The 7,934-nt window shown below is 49.9% G+C and overlaps 1 pseudogene; it reads right to left on the bottom strand.

Moving 5' to 3' along the window:
- Nucleotides 1-2,262: 2,262 nt before the first annotated feature.
- LOC144233301 (small ribosomal subunit protein uS17 pseudogene) lies at nt 2,263-2,724 on the bottom strand (annotated as a pseudogene).
- Between the last annotated feature and the right edge of the window lie 5,210 nt (nt 2,725-7,934).

Raw genomic sequence — 7,934 nt, 5'->3', positions numbered from 1 at the left:
TGGGTGAGGCCCAGATTCCCCAGGCTGATAAGACAGCCTGTAAACACCCAGCAAGGGGAGGGGGCAGAGGACAGGAGACCAGATGGCAGGAGAAGGGGGGAACCGGAGCCCAGGCCTAGCTGCAGGAAGTGGGGCTTGATGTGGAAACATCCTGTCCAGCAGGGACTAGACCGGTGGCCATCAGCAATCACTCCCTCCACCAAGGAGGCAAGCTCAGCACAAGGTGGGGCTGCCTGGGCACCAGGCCAAGAACCTGGTGTCTGACATCTCCAAAGGACATGATCATTGGGTCTCTAGTATGGCTTATTCTCCCACCTATCACTGCTGGTGGGGGGATATAAGGACCAAGTTATCCACACCCCCATGGAGAAACTCAGCAGTGGAATTGTCTGAGAAATCTCACTCTCACAGGAAAGTCTTGGTCATCACTATCAGTGAGGAGCATCACTTGAAACACCCAATTGTGTCCAAGACCTCCCGCAGCCCTCGGAGAAGAAGCACACATCTGACATGCCATTCAATTTCATCTTGCAGTAGTTTATAATTAGAACCTCAGAGGGCCAGGGGTGCCTGGGTTGCTCAGTTGGATAAGTGTCCAACTTCAGCTCAGGTCATGATCTCCCGGTTTGTGAGTTCAAGACCTACTTCAGGCTCTGTGCTGACAGCTCAGGGATCATCAGACTCATTCACTTCACTTCACAGATGGGGACAATGGGGTCCAGAGAGGGGCAGGCACTTGGTGACTCTCATGGCAGACCTAAATGAAAGCCCCTGGTCTACAACATTTTCTACTGCCTACCTTATTGCTTAAGGTCCAGCCACCAATTCTCATGCAAAAGGCTGGCCCTGCTTTGCATGCTCACTGAACCTTGGCATTTATCCTTGCTTAGTTTGTGAGGATGCTGATAGAAGTTAAGAGCCTCAAAATCAGAAATCAGAAGACCTGGAGTCTGGCCTGAGCTGCTCTGTCAACTTGCACATGGTCTTGAGTGAGCTGCTGCCCCTCTCTGGGCCTCATTTTTGTTTGTTTGTTTGTTTGTTTTAAATAACAGTTTCATTCAATTTAGTTCAATGCCGTACAATTCACTCAATTATAGACTCAAAGTATACAGTTCAGTGGCTTTGGTATATTCATAGAGTTGTATCCATCACCACAGTCCATTATAGAAGATTTTCGTCATGCTGTAAAGAGACTATACCCATTAGCAATCACTCCCCATTTGCTGCCAACCTCTGGGCCTCAGTTATGGAAAGATATTTGTTATAGATATATTTTGGGGAGAGAAACTCAGCACTATTGTTTAGGCATATGGGCTAACCCATCTTACTGGGAACTTAGAGATGAAGAGACCGTACCAGGAGCACCTGCGTGGCTGTCGGTTGAGCATCTGACCCTTGATTTCGGCCTAGGGCCTGATCCCAGGGTTATGGGATTGAGCCCCGCATCAGGCTCAGTGCTGGTGGCCCAGAGCCTGCTTGGGATTCTCTGTCTCCCTTCTCTCTCTGCCCCTCCCCTGCGCATGCACTCTCTCTCTCAAATAAAACTTAAAAAAAAAAACAAACAGACCCTACCATAGAAATGAATAGGGTGGGCCTGGTGTTAAGTCCCTGGCCACGGGCCTGCCATCTATGAGGTGCTCGGGGCTGACTTTCCATAAATGTTTGAATAACCATGTGAATGAATCAACACCCTGAGATAAGAACCCAGACTTACATTATGTGTAAGCTGAGAGCAAGTGTATATTTATGGGGCAGGGACCATGACATGACCACTCCAGGCCTTGATCCAGGAACTCTCTGAAAACTAGGTCCTTTGAGGTACAAAAATAGAGTCAGCCTCCTTCATCAACAGAGCTGGAAGCCTCCTACTCCATGTACTCTTCCTCCAGAGCTGGCCACAGGGGCTCAACTTGTCACGATTTTGGTGCAGACTTGGTCTAGAAAGTTAGGATTCACTTATTAGATGGAGCTTTGTTTGAGATTGAGACCCTGAGAGGGAAGGATCACAGACCTGGGAAGCTTTTGTTGAAGGGGCATCACAGAGGTTCTGAGCGTTCAAAGTTGGGTATTGTGAGCAAGCCTTGAGGTAGGGACCTGAGCAAAGGGTCACCAGCAAGGGACGGTGGAAAAGGCGCAGATCAAGGACACATAGACCCGGGTTTGAGTTCTGCCTCTCCTTCTTTTTTTGTTTTTGTTTTTGTTTTTTTATCTGCTTAGGAAAATCACTTCATTTTGTTTAGAAGTATGGGCAGATGTCTAGTCTCAGAAATTCTGGAGTTGCTTCTTGGTGCTGGCAACCTTGCTGACCTTAAGCATTTGAAGCACACAGTCTGACTCAAGGGCTGTCGCTCACCCACTGTGACAATATCAACAATCTGGAGGTCTCTGAAACGGAACAAGTGTACAGACGTGTTCTTGTGGCATTTCTCAAAGCAGTTGTACTTTCAGATGTAGTGGAAGTAGTGTTGGTGGATGACAGTGGTCCTCTGCATCTTCATCTTGCTTGCCATGCCAGATAGAATTTGCCCTCACAGACATTACCAGTAAAAGGTCACTTCTTGTCTGTTCAGGTTCCCTTAATGGCCTCAAGCGTCTTGAAGTCCAGACCAATGTTTTTGTAATATTATGGGAGTTCTTGCCAGAGCCTCCAAGCGGGACCCTCTTCCTATTTTGAAAGATGGTCAGCTGCTTTTGATAGGCACCCTCTGTCTGAATGTCCACCATGTTCCCTGTTGCGGGAGAAAAGGTCTGCCTCCATTCTTTTTTTAAAAATTGTTTAATGTTTTATTTATTTCTGAGAGAGGGAGAGACAGCATGAGCAGGGGAGGGTCAGAGAGAGACTGAAACACAGAATCTGAAGCAGCCTCCTGGCTCTGNTTTTATTTATTTCTGAGAGAGGGAGAGACAGCATGAGCAGGGGAGGGTCAGAGAGAGACTGAAACACAGAATCTGAAGCAGCCTCCAGGCTCTGAGCTAGCCGGCAACACAGAGCCCAACATGGGGCTCGAACCCACAAACTGTGTGATCATGACCTGAGCCGAAGTCAGATGCTTAGCCAACTGAACCACCCAGGCGTCCATTCTTGATGGGCAGCGTGACCTTGCTTATGTTACCTAGTCCTTTCTGAGCCTCAGTTCTGATGTTTTTAAAATTGAACTATCAAGGCGCACCTGGGTGGCTCAGTCGGTTAAGCGTCCGACCTCGGCTCAGGTCATGGTCCTATGGTTTGTGAGTTCCAGTCCCACACTGGGCTCAGAACTGACAATGTGGAGTCTGCTTGGGATTCTCTCTCTCCGCCACCCCCCACCTCTCTCTCTGCCCCTCCCCCACTCACACGCATGCTCACACTCTTTCTGTTTTTCTCAAAATGAATTTTAAAAAATAAATAAAATAAAATGGAACTATTAAAATGTGATTATTACCAAAAGAGAGTTCGATGAAAACAACGTTCAAAGAGTGTAGTAGTTGGAAATCAACCTAGGATTAAACCCCAGCTCTGCCGCTGACTAGCTCCTTTGTAAGGATGTTGTAAGAATGAATGTAAACCCCTGTTTGGCCCCTTTCCCCAGATGCAGATGGAACAAACTCAAGTGATATCAGAGGACACAAAAGAAAATTTTACCCACGTTTAAACAAGTACCACACCCCTCCGCTCCTCCCCCAATGGGCCCGTGGCAAGACCACAGTGGCCACACCCGCCATCGCGGCCGATGCTAGTTCAGATCCATGCCAACCCCGCAAGCACTTGCCATGAGTTGGCACTGCCCTCAAGTGCTTCCACCCACTCTGCCCGTTCTAGATGAGCTTTCCAAACACGTGCCATCAGCTTTGAGTCGAGCTTGTAACCAAACCCTGGCCCCGGGTTTGCGCTGCAGATGTAGGCAGGGGCTGGCAGGAGCCCAGGTGCTCCTCCAGATGTTGTCTCCAAGGCTTCCTTGGCATCCCCCATGCCAGCTGTGACGTAGCGCTCACTCCAAATGGTAGGGATGGAGAAGCAGGCTTATGTGGGGCCCTATCACTGGGGCACTGGGGCCTATTTGCCCTGGGGTGCATGGAGGGAGAAGGAAAAGAGACTGTTCTCTTGACAGGAGGCCTGGCTGGGCAGGGCTATCGGCCAAAGTCACAAGAACTGAGCAAAAGTCTCAGAGCTGAGAGAGGTGTCAAGATCATCTTCCGTCCATTTTTTGTCGCCTCACCCAGTACCATCACGTCTAGGGGTCCCCTTAACTTCTCTCTTTGCTGCTCAGATGGAAACAATATTAACACAAGGGACCAAAGTGATCATATCTATCCACTACTAGCCCTCCATTCCAGTCGTCAAGGCTTCTAGAACCATCATCACGTACCTCTAACCAACTGGGCAGAGGTCCAGGGCCTCGGGCTTCCAGTGCTTGTCTGACCCACTGCTTTGGGAGGGCCTGGCAGAGCTGGTCACATGCCTGCAGGATCCCTCAGGCACATCACCCCAGTTCTGGGGGCCCCACTTTGCAAGGGCAACTGGGAGGTATTTACAAGGGGAAGTCACCACAGCAAATCAGTACGAGGTATGGAGCTCCTTGGTGGCTCAGTTGGTTTAGCATCCAACTCTTAATTCAGCTCAGGTTATGATCTCACAGTTCATGAGACTGAGCCCTGTATCAGGCTCTGTTGACAATGCGGAACCTGCTTGGGATTCTCTCTCTCCCTCTCTCTGCCCCTCTCCCACTTGCTCTCTCTGTCTCTAAAAATAAATAAACTTTTTAAAAAAAAGAAAAAAAAACAAGTCAGTAGCAGGTATGGAATGTGATAGCTTCCTGTTCCATCACCCAGAAAATACTGCTACCCTTGACCCACATGTACTGTACTTTGCTCTTCATTGTTGTCTCTGTCCACTGGTGCTAGGGACAAAATTATGCAAAGTTGTGAAGTGGCATTGATTTCCCTGTCACCTGCCCCTCCCAATTAACCCCTGTTGTCGCCCTGGTTTCCCTAGGCTCTTGCTTCAGCACATCCCTCCATACCAAGCCACCTGGGGCTGAGCCCCAAGTGGACATTGACCTGAGCATACAGTCTGGTCTTTTATCCAATCCTCCAAGGCCTGGCTCATTCTGCGCCCGCCCCCTCAAGGTGACAGATAGCTAGGTAAAGTGATAAACCCACTCCTACTCATCCACTAACCAGAGAGGATTTGCAGCAACAGCTCCAACCCCTCCCAGTCCTCATGCAGGCTGGCAGTGGAGCTGCTGGGGTGTCCCCTTGTATAGACAGCTATCTCCTCAGCCTTCCTGTGAGGGATCCTCCCCCCTCACCCGCAGGGCCCCTCCTCTCTGCACTCTCTGACCTGTGTGGGGCAGGGGCGGGGCCAGGAGGGCCTGCAGGCCCTGAAGGGGAAACTGCTCAAACCCCTGGGACAGGAAGTGGCAGAGAGGGGCTGTTTCCTCTGGCAGAGCAAGGGTGCGGTAAGAGCTGGTCCTATCCCCTGCTTGACTGCTTGTCTGCTGTGAGCCCTGGGAGGCCGGGGAGAGCTGAGAGTCCTTCTTTCCCTGCCTCTGCCCCCACAAAAAATGATGCTCCTGGCCCACAAGATTGAAGGGGTGAGGGGTTTTCTGAGGAAACTACCTCTATTTCGATGGGAGAGGAATTCAGAGAGAAGGGCAGACAGGTCAGCTAGAAGGGAAGGGTGGGTTGGGGCAGGTGACTATGAGGTGAGGGGGCCCACAGTGGCAGCGGAAAACCACAGCTGGGCAGGGGAACCTTCTGTAAGCTCTAATTCTGAGAGAAAATGATCAAGACTGTGCCTGCACAAAACTGCATGAGTTGGAAATGCAACAGATTGCTGACTCTAAACCATAGGACTAGAAAGGGCCTTAGACCTTCCAGTCCAACCCCCTCATTGTGCAGCTGAGGAAATGGACCCACAAAGCAGAAGTGACTTGCCCAAGGTCGCACCATGGCCAGAGCCAGGGCCCGGATTTTCTTTGTGATGACAACCTGCTGAGTTTGTATTTGGTGTTCTGCACCTCCCTCCTGGTGCCTCTGAGTGCTCTGTGACATTTTTCTCAGAAATGAACTTAATCTGTTCACACTGAAGGGGGAGTGAAGCCTTTAGTCCAGGAGCCAGTACATTTTTCCTGCAAAAGATAGATAGTAAATATTTTAGGCTTTGTGGCCCATATGAACTCTTGTCACAGCAACTCAACTTATAATGCAAAAGCAGCCACAAACAACATGTAAACCAGTGAGCATAGCTGCATGCCAATAAAACTTTGTTCATGGACACTAAAATTTGACCTTCGTGTAATTCTCACATGAAATATTATTGTTTATTCTTGTCCTAATTACTAAAACATGTAAAAGCCATTCTTAGCTCATGGGCCATACCAAACAGATGGTAGGCTGGACTTGGCATGTGGACCATAGTTTGCCAACCCATACTTTGGTCTAAGAAGTCAAGCTCAGGTTTTGGGAGGAGGAGGAGAGAATGTACTCGGTGGGGAGGAAGGAGGTAGGGCTGTGGAAAGGAGGTGACATTTGTTTCAGATCTTCAATACTGTGGGGGAATTGGGGCTGCAGAGATTGGGGAAGGGCTTATCAGACCCAGGGCACAGTGTAAGCAAAGGCATGAGGGGGGTGGGGGGGAAGTTGCTGCAAAAGTTAAATGTGTTCTGCACTTGTGTGGCCTCATTGTTATTTGCCAGCCCTGGGTCTCTGGTCACTGTCTGTTCTCACCAGAAGGAAGGGTTGGCTTTATTGAGGATACTGTGAGACAATGAGGAGGGGAGGAAGAACGGTCACCTGGGAGTCATAATGACTGGCTGTGTGACCTTGAGCAAGTCATTTCTCTTCCCTCCGGAACTTGGTGTCTCCAGTTAGATGATTGGAGAGATAGATGCCATGCTCATTCCGGTCCCTTTTAACTTTGATATCGTGGGACTCTGAGTCACAAAAAGGCTTTGAGTAGTGTAGGTAAGGGGGAAGGAGGAACCCCGGGGGTTCACAGTAACATCAAAGCTGAAGCTGCCTTCCCTGTCTACCTGCCCCCCAATAGGCTATCCTTCCGCCTCAGCCTTGCACCCCCACCCCCACTCTGTGCAGGCAACACTGGATGACTCTTTGCTTTTGCTGGCCTGGGAAGCGGCCAGTGGGGGAATGGGGCACTTGGAAGGGGCCACCTGAGCAGGTGACAAACCCAGCCCAGCCCCTCCTGCCTGGGGGAGTCCCAGATCTGAGCAAGGAGCCTCTTCTTTCGTTTCTAGGACACGCGCTGGCAGGGGCTTTGACAAAGAACACTGCCCCTTCAATAAAAGTGATCTGACTTAATATCCTGTTGGTGCCAAGCCACAGATTGCCCCAGCTTCTAAACACCCACTAATAAATTTAATTAGTCTCTGGTCAGTGTTTCTGTGACCCCCACCAATGGAAGCAAGCAGGGCTTCCTGGAGGCGGGGGTGGGGTGTGTGCCATTTGGAAGCCACATTTCATTCATCACAGGCCACTTTCTGCCACAGGACTGTATCCAGGTTGCCAGCCTCAGGCCAGGCCTGCTCCTTTGGTCACTGAAGGCCTGTAGTGAAGGCCTTCACTGAAGGCTCCTTTGGTCCCTCCTGCTGATGCAGGGTGTGTGTGTGTGTGTGTGTGTGTGTGTGTGTGTGTGTGTGTCTGTGTCTGTGTCTGTGTGTCTGTGTGTGCAGCAAAATGACTGTCCAGGTTCTCTTTTTTCCACATGGGTTTTTTTTTTTCCAAGATAATCCCAATTTCCAACGGTCCAAGTTGAGTTCATTCTCCTGCTATCTTTCCTGTCCCAATCACTTCCTATCTTTTAACATTCTTTACCACAGGCTCCACGTCTTAGGGTCCCTACAACTACTGTCTTACCCCACACTCGGTCATTTTATTCTCTTGGGGAGGCTCTGGGCTTCACCTCCTGGGTTCCAGCTGCTCCACCAGCTCTCCTT

Source organism: Crocuta crocuta, unplaced genomic scaffold (assembly GCF_008692635.1).
Source record: "Crocuta crocuta isolate KB4526 unplaced genomic scaffold, BGI_CrCroc_1.0 scaffold1133, whole genome shotgun sequence".
NCBI classification, from domain to species: Eukaryota; Metazoa; Chordata; class Mammalia; order Carnivora; family Hyaenidae; genus Crocuta; species Crocuta crocuta.
This window is presented reverse-complemented; position numbering and strand designations above follow the sequence as displayed.